This window comes from Haematobia irritans, chromosome 3 (assembly GCF_050003625.1).
Source record: "Haematobia irritans isolate KBUSLIRL chromosome 3, ASM5000362v1, whole genome shotgun sequence".
Lineage (NCBI taxonomy): Eukaryota > Metazoa > Arthropoda > Insecta > Diptera > Muscidae > Haematobia > Haematobia irritans.
Window position 1 is genome coordinate 132253559 of NC_134399.1, and position 16717 is coordinate 132270275.

A 16717-nucleotide genomic window follows, 5' to 3' on the forward strand; every position below is an offset into this window, starting at 1 on the left:
TATAGAAATAAAGTTTTGACAAAATTTTCTATAGAAGTACAATTTTAAAAAAATTTCAATAGAAGTGAAATATTGAAAATTTTTTCTATAGAAATAAATGTTGACAAAATTTTCTATAGATAAAAAATTTTCACAAAAATTTCTAGAGAAATAAAATTTTTACAAAATTTTCTAAACAAAGAAAATTTTGACAAAATTTTTCTATAGAAAAAAAGTTTGACAAAATTTTCTATAGATAAAAAATTTTCGCAAAATTTTCTATAGATAAAAAATTTTGACAAAATTTTCTATAGAAATAATATTGTGACAAATATAAAAAAAAAATTTGACAAAATGTTCTATAGAAATCAAATTTTGACAAAATTTTCTATAGAAATAAAATTATGACAAAATTTTTTATAGAAATAAAATTAAGACAAAATTTTTTTTGGAATAGAATTCCTACAAAATATTCTATAAAAATAAAAGTTTGACAAAATTTTCTATTGAAATAAAAATTTTCTATAGAAGTACAATTTCAAAAAAAAATTCAATAGAAGTAAAATATTGAAAATTTTTTCTAGAGAAATAAAATGTTTACAAAATTTTCTAAAGAAAGAAAATTTTGACAAAATTTTCTATAAAATAAAATTTTGACAAAATATTCTATAAAAATAAAATTTTGACAAAATTTTCTATAGAAATAAAATTTTGGCAAAATTTTCTATAGAAATAATATTCTGACAAATATAGAAAAAAAATTTTTTTTTGACAAAATGTTCTATAGAAATAAAATTTTGACAACATTTTCTATAGAAATAAAATTTTGACAAAATTTTCTATAGAAATAAAATTATGACAAATTTTTTTATAGAAATAAAATTAAGACAAAATTTTTTTTGGAATAGAATTCCTACAAAATATTCTATAAAAATAAAAGTTTGACAAAATTTTCTATTGAAATAAAAATTTTCTATAGAAGTACAATTTTAAAAAAATTTCAATAGAAGTAAAATATTGAAAATTTTTTCTAGAGAAATAAAATTTTTACAAAATTTTCTAAAGAAAGAAAATTTTGACAAAATTTTCTATAAATTAAAATTTTGACAAAATGTTCTATAAAAATAAAATTTTGACAAAATTTTCTATAGAAATAAAATTTTGGCAAAATTTTCTATAGAAATAATATTCTGACAAATATAGAAAAAAAATGTTGACAAAATGTTCTATAGAAATAAAATTTTGACAAAATTTTCTATAGAAATAAAATTTTGACAAAATTTTCTATAGAAATAAAATTATGACAAAATTTTTTATAGAAATAAAATTAAGAAAAAATTGTTTTAGAAATAAAATTAAGAAAAAATTTTTTTAGAAATAGAATTTTGACAAAATATTCTATAAAAATAAAAGTTTGACAAAATTTTCTATTGAAATAAAAATTTTCTATAGAAGTACAATTTTAAAAAAATTTCAATAGAAGTAAAATATTGAAATTTTTTTCTAGAGAAATAAAAGTTTACAAAATTTTCTAAAGAAAGAAAATTTTGACAAAATTTTCTAAAGAAAGAAAATTTTGACAAAATTTTCTATAAAATAAAATTTTGACAAAATGTTCTATAAAAATAAAATTTTGACAAAATTGTTTATAGAAATAAAATTTTGACAAAATTTTCTATAGAAATAATATTTTGACAAAATTTTCTATAGAAATAAAATTTTGACAAAATTTTCTATATAAATAAAATTTTGACAAAATTTTCTATAGAAATAAAATTTTGACAAAATTTTCTATAGAAATAAAATGTTGACAAAATTTTCTATAGAAATAAAATTTTGACAAAATTTTCTATAGAAATAAAATTTTGACAAAATTTTCTATAGAAATAAAATGTTGACAAAATTTTCTATAGAAATACAATTTTGACAAAATTGTATGACAAAATTTTCTATAGATTTTCTATTTTGAGAAAATAGCTAAATATAGAAATAAAGTTTTGACAAAATTTTCTATAGAAATAAAATTATGACAAATTTTTTTATAGAAATAAAATTAAGACAAAATTTTTTTTGGAATAGAATTCCTACAAAATATTCTATAAAAATAAAAGTTTGACAAAATTTTCTATTGAAATAAAAATTTTCTATAGAAGTACAATTTTAAAAAAATTTCAATAGAAGTAAAATATTGAAATTTTTTTCTAGAGAACTAAATTTTTTACAAAATTTTCTAAAGAAAGAAAATTTTGACAAAAGTTTTCTATACAAAAAAAAGTTTGACAAAATTTTCTATAGAAATAAAATTTGGACAAAGTAGATAAATATAGAAATAAAGCTTTGTCAAATTTTTCTATAAAAATTAAATTTTGACAAAATTTTCTATAGAAATAAAATTTTCTATAGAAAAAAACATTTTGACAAAATGTTCTATAAAAATAAACTTTTGACAAAATATTCTAGAAAAATAAAATTTTGACAAAATTTTCTGTAGAAATAAAATTTTTGACAAAACTTTCTATAGAAATAAAATTTTGACGAATTTTTCTATAGAATTACAATTTTGACAAAATTTTCTATAGAAATACAATTTTGAAAAAATTTTCTATAGAAATACAATTTTGAAAAAATTTTCTATAGAAATAGAATTTTGCAAAAATAAGATTTTTTTGGTAACATTTTCTCCAAATTGTGGTAGGTTATTTTTGACTCGGGTGGCAACTGTGGTTTTTTTCCAAAAAATAACTTTATTTTAAGTAAGCTGTGTGGCTCGGAATCAATACCAAAATCCTTAAGTGAAGGTGTAAATTGTCTGTGGATCCAAGTTACAATAAAATTTGGTAGTATTTTCTCTTAAAGCAAAGTCCTCTATACCCAAGGCAATTTCGTTTAAGAGGACAATATATTTTCTTTGAGTGTAGATAGTTTACCCTTGTAAGTTTATTCAAAAGAAACTAAATCGTTTTCGTGTGCAGAGTGACGGAAGGTTTATTGAAATCGCGACCACTCGACGACAAATGGGAAATTGTGACAATGGGAATATGCATTATTGATAATGAACATGTTTTATGAAAAAAAATTTTTTTTTCATATTTTTTTATTAGACAAATCAAGAAAATTAATAAACATAAACTTTGCACAAATTATTATTATTGAATATTTGTTCAATGATATTTCTTGACTTAGCAAATAGATGTCAGTGTTAGCTAATGCATGCGAAAAGTATTTTCTTTTATTTGAAAGGGTAGTGACTTGTCTGAAAGACAAAATGCAAAATATTGTGCCCAGGATAGTAAATTTAATGCCATTATACCCAAATAAAATTCAACAAGAAGTAAAGAATGTCTTCTTGTCACACTGAACAAAATATTGTAGTGACGCCAAAAATTTGATGTCCTTAATTTTGTTTGGCATACGAGGGCGGTTAGGAAACTTCTTAACCTATCAATGAAAGAGAATAGTTACGAGGACAGTTTGGAAACTTCTTAGCCTAGCACAAAAAGCGCGGTATGAACAGAAAAAAGTTAAGTGTTTTGGAAACTTTCATCTCTGTTACGAATACATGTAAAATTTTGTTTCGATCTGGCAACTCCTTCATTTAGAAACAGGTGTTCAAAAAAGGCGCATCCACAATTATTTTACAATGGAAAAATGCGTGCTGTCATCAAATATTTACATAAAAAAGGTTTATCGGGACAAGAAATTCATAATGATATGGTGAATGTGTTAGGTGAAAGTGCTCCTTCATATGCAAGAGTAAAAAATTGGGTTGCTGAATTTAAACGTGGTCGTAAAAGCATTGAAGATGAACCACGTAGTGGACGTCCAAAAACAACAACGACAACAACAGAAATTGTAGCCAAAGTGCATGATATGGTATTAAATGATCGACGAATAAAAGTGCGTGAAATTGCTAATATCATGGGCATCTCAAATGATCGAGTCCATTTAATTTTGCATGAAGAACTACAGATCAAAAAGCTTTCTGCAAGATGAGTGCCGAATTTGTTAACAGTCGATCAAAAACGCATAAGAATGAACATTTCTCAAGCTTCTTTGGATAGTTTTAAGCGAAATAAAATTGATTTTAAGCGTCGTTTCATAAGTTTTGATGAGACATGGATTCACAATCCAAACAATGGACTGAAGCTGGAGAAAGTGCCCCAAAGAAGGCAAAACCAATTCAATCGGCTGGTAAGGTTATGGCAACGGTTTTTTGGGACTGCAACTGTATTTCATTGATTGACTATCTGCAAAAGGGTAAAACAATAAATTCAGAGTACTATTGCAACCTTTTGGATCAATTAAATGTACAAATTCGAGAAAAACATCCTGGCTTACAACACAAAAAAATAATTTTTCATCAAGGCAACGCACCAGCGCACAAGAGTGTTTTAACAATGGCTAAAATTAACGAATTAAAGTACGAGTTGCTTGACCACCCACCTTATTCTCCTGATTTAACTCCCAGTGACTTTTACTTGTTCCCAACAATAAAAAAAATTCCTTGCTGGCAAGCGTTTAACATCAAATGAAGATGCAATTACAGTTGTAAACCACTATTTTGAAGACCTTGAGGAAATCTATTTTAATCAAGGGATAGAATTGCTAGAAAAGCGTTGGACTAAATATATTGAAGTTTCAGGAGATTATATTGAAAAATAAAAATATTTTCGAAAAACTAACTATTCTCTTTCATTGATAGGCTAAGAAGTTTCCGAACCGCCCTCGTATGTGGTGAAAATAGGGTACCTCAGTTTTTGATATTTGGTGGTGGGCATCCCCTTCTCCGACTATTTCAAAATTGGGCCAACGTTCTCCGATTTGGGTGAAATTTTGAAGGGGTGATGTCTAGGAAAAGACCCGGGAAGGGTGACCTCTACCGTCCCTTACAAAAAAAAACAATATACGGCCGTATGTTCGGCCAGGCCGAAGCTTATGTACCCTCCACCATGGATTGCGTAGAAACTTCTACTGAAGGCTGTCATCCACAATCGAATTACTTGGGTTGCGGTTACACTTGCCGATGGCAAGGTATCTTAAATCTTCCTAACACCGTAAGATATACCACATAGTCCATACGTGGTATATATTAAACTAAAAAAGGCCGATTAAATACGTATATAATTAAGTTTAAAGTTTCTATAGAAATAAAATTTTGACAAAATAAAATTTTGACAAAATAAAATTTTGACAAAATCTTCTATAGAAATAACATTTTGACAAAGTTTTCTATAAAAATAAAATTTTGGTAGATTATTTTTGGCTCGAGTGGCAACCATGATTATGAACCGATATGGACCATTTTTTGTGTGATTGGGGATCGGCTACATATAAAAAAAGACCGATATGGACCAATTTTGGCATGGTTATTAGCAGCCTTATACTAACACCACGTTGCAAATTTCAACCGGATCGGATGAATTTTGCTCCTCTAAGAGGCTCCGGAGGACTAATCTGGGGATCGATTTATATGGGGGCTATATATAATTATGGACCGATATGGACCAATTCTTGCATGGTTATTAGCAGCCTTATACTAACACCACGTACGAAATTTCAACCGGATCGGATGAATTTTGCTCCTCTAAGAGGCTCCGTAGGTCAAATCTGGGGATCGGCTTATATGGGGGCTATATATAATTATGGACCGATATGGACCAATTTTGGCATGGTTGGTAGAGACAATATACTAACACCACGTACCAAATTTCAGTCGGATCGGATGACTTTTGCTCCTCTAAGAGGCTCCGGAGGTCAATTCTGGGGATCGGTTTATATGGGGGCTATATATAATTATGGGCCTATGTGGACCAATTTTTGCATGGTCATTCGAGAACATATACCAACACCATGTACCAAATTTCAGCCGGATCGGATAAAATTTGGTTCTCTTAGAGGCTCCGCAATCCAAATCGGGGAATCGGTTTATATGGGGGCTATATGTAATTATGGACCGATATGGACCAATTTTTGCATGGTTGTTAGAGACCATATACTAACACCACGTACCACATTTCAGCCGGATCGGATGAAACTTGGTTCTCCTAGAGGCTCCGCAAGCCAAATCGGGGGATCGGTTTATATGGGGGGCTATATATAATTATGAACCGATGTGGACCAATTTTTGCATGGTCATTAGAGAACATATACTAACACCATGTACCAAATTTCAGCCGGATCGGACGAAATTTACTTCTCTTAGAGGCTCCGCAAGCCAAATCGGGGGATGGGTTTATATGGAGGCTATATATAATTATGAACCGATGTGGACCAATTTTTGCATGGTTGTTAGAGATCATATGCTGACACCATGTAATTTTCTTCTCTTAGAGTCCCCGTAAGCCAAATTTGGGGTTCCGTTTATATGGGGGCTATACGTAAAAGTGGACCGATATAGCCCATTTGCAATACCATCCGACCTACATCAATAACAACTACTTGTGCCAAGTTTCAAGTCGATAGCTTGTTTCGTTCGGAATTTAGCGTGATTTCAACAGGCGGACGGACGGACGGACGGACATGCTCAGATCGACTCAGAATTTCACCACCCAGAATATATATATACTATATGGGGTCTTAGAGCAATATTTCAATGTGTTACAAACGGAATGACAAAGTTAATATACCCCCATCCTATGGTGGAGGGTATAAAAATATTTTTGAAAAACTAACTATTCTCTTTCATTGGTAGGCTAAGAAATTTCCGAACCGCCCTCGTATGTGGTGAAAATAGGGTACTCCAGTTTTTGATATCTGGTAGGGGGCACACCTTTGTCCGACTATTTTAAAATCGGGCCAACGGTCTCCGATTTGGGTGAAATTTTGAAGGGGTGCCAGGGTGAAGGGGTCTAGACAAAGACCCGCTACTTTATTTTTCGATATTTGGTCGCGGAGATGGACCACTATCGTACGATTTTTTTTTTCAAGTACAGTAAAAAAACAAAAATTGTCTGATTTAGTTGAGATTTACGGAGAACACGCCGTGTGGTTATGCATTTATTATAGGGTACCTTGTTTTTTAATATTTGGACGAGAAGAGGGGAATCTCCCGTCCCTTTACAAAAAATAGAGCAAAATCTAACCTTTTACGATTTACTTGAAATTGGGAGAATATGATTAGATTTATACAGGGTACATGATTTTTCGATGTCTGGGGAAGGGGAATAATGAAGTTGGGTAGTTTGTGAAATGAATATAGGGTACGTGAATTTGCGATATCTGGTCGGGGTCGACCGAAGGAGGGGGGTTCCGTTTTGCCCGATTTTATTATTAACTTTGTCATTCCGTTTGTAACACATCGAAATATTGCTCTTAGACCCCATAAAATAACATATATACATTCTGGGTACACAGAAAAAAATTTCACGAAAAATTTTCCAATTAAAATTTTAATTGAGTTTGAAAAAATATTCAATTAAAAATTTAATTGATTCAACAAATTTTTTAATTGAAACAAAAATCAAATACAAAAATTAATAGTATCAATTAATTTTTTAATTGACCTTCAATTAATTTTTTAATTGATACTATCATTTCTGTGATTGAAGACAATTCAATTAAAAAATTATTTGGATCAATTAATTTCGTGATTGAATCAGAAAAATTTTTTTTTGTGTGTAGTGTTGAAATTCTGAGTCGATCTAAGCATTTCCGTCCGTCCGTCTGTTGAAATCAAGCTAACTTCCGAACGAAACAAGCTATTGGCTTGAAACTTGACACAAGTAGTTGCTATTGATGTAGGTCGGATGGTATTGCAAATTGGCTATATCGGTCCACTTTTACGTATAGTCCCCATATAAACGGACCCCCAGATTCGACTTGCGGACCCACTAAGAGAAGAAAATTTCATCCGATCGGTCTGAAATTTGGTACATGGTGTTAGTATATGGTCTCTAACACCCATGCAACAATTGGTCCACATCGGTTCATAATTATATATAGCCCCCATATAAACCGATCCCCAGATTTGGCTTGCGGAGCCTCTAAGAGAAGCAAATTTCATCCGATCCGGCTGAAATTTGGTACATAGTGTGAATATATGGTCCCTAACAAATATGCAAAAATTGGTCCACATCGGTCCATAATTATATATAGCTCCCATATAAACCGATCCCCAGATTTGACACCCGGAGCTTCTTGGAATAGCCAAATTCATCTGATTCAGTTGAAATTGGGTACGTGATGTTAATATATGGCTTCAAACACCCATGCAAAAATTGGTCGGAATCGGTCCATAATTATATATAGGCCCCATTTAAACCGATCCCCAGATTTGACCTCCGGAGCCCCTTGGAAGATCAAAATTCATCCGATTCGGTTGAAATTTGGTACGCGATATATGGTCTCTAACAACCATGCAGGAATTGCCAAAAACATCCGATCTGATTGAAATTTGGTACGTGGTGTTAGTATATTGTCTCTAACAACCATGCAGGAATTGGTCCATATCGATCCATAATTATATGTAGCCCCATATAAACCGATCCCAGATTTGACCTCCGGAGTCTCTTGGAAGAGCAAAATTCATCTGATAAAGTTGGAATTGGGTACGTGGTGTTAATATATGTCTTCAAACACCCATGCAAAAATTGGTCGAAATCGGAAATTATATATAGCCCCCATATAAACCTATCCCCAGATTTGACCTCCGGAGCCCCTTGGAAAATCAAAATTGACCCGATTCGATTGAAATTTGGTACGTGTTGTTTGTATATGGTCTCTAACAACCATGCAAAAATTGGTCGTAATCGGTCCATAATTATATATAGCCCCCATATAAATCGATCCCCAGATTTGACCTCCGGTGCCTTTTGGAGAAACAAAATACATCCGATCTGATTTAAATTTTGTACGTGATGTAAGTATATGGTCTCTAACAACCATGCAGGAATTGGTCCATATCAGTACATAAATATATCCCGATCCCGAGATTTGGTTTTGGAGCCTCTTGGTCCATATCGGTTCATAATTGTATATAGCCCCCATATAAAGCGACCACCATATTTCAATTCTGGCTATCTAGACCTACCTATATACCTTTTTGGTCTAATATATACCACGTATGGACTAACTTACAACTTAGAAGACTAGGTTAAGAAGTTTTAAGATACCTTACCATCGGTAAGAATTACCATAACCCAAGTAATTCGATTATGGATGACAGTCTTTCGTAGAAGTTTCTACACAATCCATGGTGGAGGCTACATAAGATTCGGCTTGGCCGAACTTACGGCCGTATATACTTGTTTTAAAATAGAAAGTAGAGGATTATCGATAAATTGTAACTTGGTAAATAATTTTATGATTTTTCAACAGACTTTTATAACTAAAAAACTTAATTTTACATGAAGTTTACAGCAACGTAGAGGGTGCTTCATTTTCCAGTATATGTTTTGGAAAGACATGTTCTCCGTGTCCAACACTTTAACAAATATTAATATGGTAAATTTTGAAGTACTTTTACTTTTTCCGATTTATTGGACGGTATGTTGAGGAGATGTATACCACCTCTTGACAAACCACGCTTCAAATTCCCAGGAAGATTTAGAATTAACAAGTATATACGGCCGTAAGTTCGGCCAGGCCGAAGCTTATGTACCCTCCATCATGGATTGCGTAGAAACTTCTTCTAAACACTGCCATCCACAATCGAATTACTTAAGTTGCGGTAACGCTTGCCGATGGCAAGGTATCTTAATACCTCCTAACACCATCTTCTAAATTGTATGTAAGTCCATACGTGGTATATATTAAATCAAAAAAGATCGATCCAATACGTTATAATTCAGTTTGACAAAGTAGACATAAAATTTTGACAAAATTTTCTACAGAAATAAAATTTTAACAAAATTTTCTACAGAAATAAAATTTTCACAAAATTTTCTATAGAAATAAAAATTTTGACAAAATTTTCTATAGAAATAAAAATTTTGACAAAAATTTCTACGGAAATAAAATTTTAACAAAATTTTCTATAGAAATAAACTTTTGACAAAATTTTCTATAGAAATAAAATCTTGGTAGATTAATTTTGGCTCGAGTGGTAACCATGATTATGAACCGAATAAAATTTGAACAAAATTTTCTATAGAAATAAAATTTTGACAAAATTTTCTATAGAAATAAAATTTTGACAATGATGAAAATTTTATTATGGACCGAATAAAAATTTAACAAAATTTTATCTAGAAATAAAATTTTGACAAAATTTTCTATAGAAATAAAATTTTGGTAGATTATTTTTGGCTCCATGGCAACCATGATTATGAACCGATATGGACCAATTTTTGTGTGATTGGACCAATTTTGGTATGGTTGTTAGAGACCATATACTAACACCACGTTCCTAATTTGAACCGGATCGGATGAATTTTGCTCCTCCAAGAGGCTCCGGAGGTCAAATCTGGAGAACGTTTTATATGGGGGCTATATATAATTATGGACCGATATGGACCAATTCTGACACGGTTGTTAAAGATCATATACTAACACCATGTTCCAAATTACAACCGGATTGGATGGGGGCTATACATAATTATGAACCGATATGGACCAATTTTTGCATGGTTGTTAGAGACCATATACCAATATCATGTATCAAATTTCATGCGGATCGGATGAAATTTGCTTCTCTTTGAGGCTCCGCAACCCAAATCTGGGGATCGGTTTATATGGGCGCTATATATAATTATGGACCGATGTGGACCAATTTTTGCATGATTGTTATAGACCATATACCAACACCATGTACCAAATTTCAGCCAGATCGAATGAAATATGCTTCTCTTAGAGGCCCAACAAGCCAAATCTGGGGATCGGTTTATATGGGGGCTATATATAATTATGGACCGATATGGACCAATTTTTGCATGGTTGTTAGAGACCATATACCAACATCATATACCAAATTTCAGCCGGATCGGATGAAATTTTCTTCTCTTTGAGGCTCCGCAAGCCAAATCTGGGGATCGGTTTATATGGGGGCTATATATAATTATGGACCGATGTGGACCAATTTTTGCATGGTTGTTAGAGACCATATACCAACACCATATACCAAATTTCAGCCGGATCGGATGAAATATGCTTCTGTTAGAAGCTCCACAAGCCAAATCTTAGGGTCCCTTTATATGGGGGCTATACGTAAAAGTGGATCGATATGGCCCATTTTCAATACCATCCGACCTACATTGATAACAATAGCTTGTTTCGTTCGGAAGTTAGCGTGATTTCAACAGACGGACGGACGGACGGACATGCTTAGATCGACTCAGAATTTCACCACGACCCAGAATATATATACTTTATGGGGTCTTAGATCAATATTTCGATGTGTTACAAACGGAATGACAAAGTTATTATACCCCCATCCTATGATGGAGGGTATAAAAACAAAAAAATTGGTTGAAAGGGAATGTTTGTTAAGCCGGTCCGTTTTACATCTGCATAACCGCCCTACTTCTGTATATAAACGAAAAAAAACAAGTAGTCTGATTTGTTTGAAATGTACGAGACACGTCTGTGGAAACCATGGAGTGATTAATCAGTACTTCAGTTTTTGTGCCAGACTTCCCCTCTTTAAAAGTAGGGTCAGGGGAAGTGTTCTCGAATTTGTTTTCAGATCGAAAGGTATGGTTGACGATGTTAACGAAAATATTCTTCGGAAGTCGCAGCGAAGCGGGCCGAGTTACGCTAGTCGTCTTTAAATTTGTTAACTTTTTAAAAGCATAAAATCATTCAAAAATAGGATGTCACCCAACACTTATGGATAGAATCTTTGGAATCGGGCATTCGTGTAGTTAAAAATTCAAAAATCTCAGTAAAATCTCGTTATTTTAACGAAGCGTTATCGAAATGTCAAATATGGAATAAAATTTAGCACAATTTTCAATCCATAAAACAGTTCAATGTTTTCGGTATATCCTTCGGGCTTCAGTGATTCGGAATCAATGCCAAACTCAGACAACATCTTTGGAACCGGACATGCTTTTTTTCCAGCGTAAGCCAAGTATGTTATGGCTACAAAAGAAACCAACTCAAGGATTTCGAAATTAATAATCAGAGATGGTCAGTATCAAACCTTACTAGGTTTGCGACTATCGCAAAATTTCAATTCTCAGAAATGTTCATAAAATTATTAACGGATTAAAAAAACAAAGAGTAGACTAGAGAATAGACTTATTTCAATGGGAGACCTCAAGCCAAAATTACTATATCCTACTCGATGATGCAGTAAACGTGACGATCTATACACGCTCATAATTAACCTTGCACAAATTTCTGCAGAAACTCACAGCAACGAAAAACCACTACTTAAATCTTGCATAAGTGAACTGCTGTTTAGAGAGATTTTTTTTATACCCTGCGCCACACTGTGGAACATTATAAAGGGTGATTTGTTAAGAGCTTGATAACTTTTTTTAAAAAAAAAACGCATAAAATTTGCAAAATCTCATCGGTTCTTTATTTGAAACGTTAGATTGGTCCATGACATTTACTTTTTGAAGATAATTTCATTTAAATGTTGACCGCGGCTGCGTCTTAGGTGGTCCATTCGGAAAGTCCAATTTTGGGCAACTTTTTCGAGCATTTCGGCCGGAATAGCCCGAATTTCTTCGGAAATGTTGTCTCCCAAAGCTGGAATAGTTGCTGGCTTATTTCTGTAGACTTTAGACTTGACGTAGCCCCACAAAAAATAGTCTAAAGGTGTCAAATCGCATGATCTTGGTGGCCAACTTACCGGTCCATTTCTTGAGATGAATTGTTCTCCGAAGTTTTCCCTCAAAATGGCCATAGAATCGCGAGCTGTGTGGCATGTAGCGCCATCTTGTTGAAATCATATGTCAACCAAGTTCAGTTCTTCCATTTTTGGCAACAAAAAGTTTGTTAGCATCGAACGATAGCGATCGCCATTCACCGTAACGTTGCGTCCAACAGCATCTTTGAAAAAATACGGTCCAATGATTCCACCAGCGTACAAACCACACCAAACAGTGCATTTTTCGGGATGCATGGGCAGTTCTTGAACGGCTTCTGGTTGCTCTTCACTCCAAATGCGGCAATTTTGCTTATTTACGTAGCCATTCAACCAGAAATGAGCCTCATCGCTGAACAAAATTTGTCGATAAAAAAGCGGATTTTCTGCCAACTTATCTAGGGCCCATTCACTGAAAATTCGACGTTGTGGCTCGTTAGTAAGTCTATTCATGATGAAATGTCAAAGCATACTGAGCATCTTTCTCTTTGACACCATGTCTGAAATCCCACGTGATCTGTCAAATACTAATGCATGAAAATCCTAACCTCAAAAGAATCACCCTTTAAGTTAGTGCATATGTTTGTAACACCCAGAAGGAGATGAGGTAGACATATGGTGTCTTTGGCAATAATGCTCAGGGTGGTTCCCTGAGTCGATATAACCATGTCCGTCTGTTCGTCCGTCCGTCTGTCTGTGAACACATTTTTGTGATCAAAGTCTAGCTCGCAATATAAGTCTAATCGCCTTCAAATTTGGCACATGTTCCTTTCTTGGGTCAGAATAGAACCCTATTGATTTTGGAAGAAATTGGTTCAGATTTAGATATAGCTCCCATATATATCTTTCGCCCGATATGCACTTATATGGCCCCGGAAGCCAGAGTTTTGGCCCAATTTGATTGAAATTTTGCACTAGGAGTACATTTAGTAGTATCTTCATGTGTACCAAATTTGATTGAAATCGGTTCAGATTTAGATATAACTCCCATATATATATTTCGCCCGATATGCACTTATATGGACCCAGAAGCCAGAGTTTTATCCCGATTAGCTTGAAATTTTGCACAAGGAGTACAATTAGTCATGTGTGCCAAATTTGATTGAAATCGTTTCAGATTTAGATATAGCTCCCATATATATCTTTCGCCCGATATGGACTTATATGGCCCCAGAAGCCAGAGTTTTGGCCCAATTTGGTTGAAATTTTGCACTAGGAGTAATATTAGTAGTATAGTCATGTGTGCCAAATTTGATTGAAATGGGTTCAGATTTAGATATACCTCCCATATATATCTTTCGCCCGATATGGACTATTATGGTCCTAGAAGCCAGAGTTTTGGTTCAATTTGGTTCAAATTTTGCACACGAAGTACAATTCATAGTATAGTCATGTGTGCCAAATTTGATTGAAATCGGTTCAGATTTAGATATAGCTCCCATATATATCTTTTGCCCGATATGGACTAATATGTTCCTAGAAGCCAGAGTTTTGGCCCAATTTGGTTGAAATTTTGCACTAGGAGCATAATTAGTAGCGTAGTTAATTGTACTCACTTTGATTGAAATCGTTTCAAATTTAGATATAGCTCCCATATATCTTTCGCCCGATATGGACTAATATGGTCCTAGAAGCCAGAGTTTTAGCCCAATTTGATTGAAATTTTGCACTACGAGTACAATTAGCAGTGTAGTCAAGTGTGCCAAATTTGATTGCAATCCGTTCGGATTTAGATATAGCTCCCATATATAGCTTTCGCCCGATTTACACTCATATGACCACAGAGACCAATTTTTTACTCCGATTTAGTTGAAATTTTGCACAGGGAGTATAATTAGCATTGTAGCTGTGCGTGCCAAATTTGGTTGGAATCGGTTCAGATTTAGATATAGCTCCCATATATATGTTTTTCTGATTTCGAGAAAAATGGTCAAAATACCAACATTTTCCTTGTTAAATCGCCACTGCTTAGTCGAAAAGTTGTAAAAATGGCTCAAATAAACTTCTAATACATATATATCGAGCGATAAATCATAAATAAACTTTTGCGAAGTTTCCTTAAAACTGCTTCAGATTTAAATGTTTCCCATATTTTTTTACTAAAATTGTGTTCCACCCTAGTGCATTAGCCAACTTAAATTTTGAGTATATAGATTTTGTAAAAGTCTATCAAATTCTGTCCAAATCGAGTGATATTTAAATGTATGTATTTGGGACAAACCTTTATATATAGCACCCAACACATTTGACGGATGTGATATGGTATCGAAAATGTAGATCTACAAAGTGGTGCAGGGTATAATGTAGTCGGCCCAGCCCGACTTTAGACTTTCCTTACTTGTTTTAAATTTACCTTTTGTTTATTTAGAGCTAATCTCCATACTAATCAAAAATCTTCAAAACTAGCTAGTCATTCGATGGTACAATAAAAACTTAGACGAACATTATAGACCACCCAAAACCCAAAAATTCACGAATGCGAGATGTAAAATTAGTTGAGTTTTCAATAAATATAACGTAAAAGTAAATTTTTTCCATACCTTTTATCGGGGAGACAAATTAAATTAAATTTATCAAGTATATACGGCCGTAAGTTCGAATAGATCGAAATAAATTCGTACAAACATATCTCATTTCCCCGAATTTATTTCGGCATAAGACGGCTATCATGTAAAACCTTTTTTCGGAAGGTTCAAGTGTGGTTTACTTTTGGCTTTAGTGAACTGCCTGAATTTATTCTTATAATTGGTTGATAGTTTTGCTCCAAGTAGAGGATGCTGATGAGGAATGTGGTACTTCCGTAACGTGCGTCCATCCAACCATTTTGCAGTCTATAGGGCTTTGCCAAATAAATTTGACAAACATTCTTTTCCTCTGTTGGTTAAGCTACACTTGTAGTTTAGTCAATGCATGGTTTTAAGCTGAAATCAAAAAAAAAAAAAAAAAACAATGATTAAAAGAAAAAACCAACAATAACAAACCAAACGAATGAAATAAAATTTTGACAAAAATTTCTATAGAAATAAAGTTTTGGCAAAGTTTTCTATAGAAATAAAGTTTTGACAAAGTTTTCTATAGAAATAAAATTTTGACAAAGTTTTCTATAGAAATAAAATTTTGACAAAATTTTCTATAGAAATAAAATTTTGACAAAATTTTCTATAGTAATAAAATCTTTAAAACATTTTCTATATAACTACAATTTTGACAAAATTTTCTATAGAAATAAAATTTTGACAAAAATTTCTATACAAATAAAATTTTGACAAAATTTTCTATAGAAATAAAGTTGTGAAAAAAATTTCTATAGAAATAAAATTGTGACAACATTTTCTATAGAAATAAAATTTTTACAAAATTTTCTATAGAAATAAAATTTTATCAAAATTGTCTATATAAATAAAATTTTGACAAAATTTTCTATAGAAGTAAATTTTGACAAAATTTTCTATATAAATAAAATTTTGACTATAATTTCTATAGAAATAAATTTTGACAAAAATTTTTATAGTAATAAAATTGTGGCAAAACAAATAAAATTTTCTACAGAAATAAAATTGTGACAAAATTTTCTATAGAAATAAAATTCTGACAAAATTTTCTATAGAAATAAAATTTTGACAAAAGTTTCTATAGAAATAAAATTGTGACAAAATTTTCTATAGAAATAAAATTTTGACAAACTTTTCTATAGAAATAAAATTGTGACATAATTTTCTATAGAAATAAAATTTTGACAAAATTTTCTATAGAAATAAAATTTTGACAAAATTTTCTATAGAAATAAAATTTTAACAAAATTTTCTATAAAAATAAAATTTTGACAAAATTTTCTATAGAAGTAAATTTTGACAAAATTTTCTATAGAAATAAAATTTTGACAAAATTTTCTATAGAAATAAAATTTTGAAAAAAAAATTCTATAGAAATAAATTTTGACAAAAATTTCTATCGTAATAAAATTTTCACAAAATTTTCTATAGA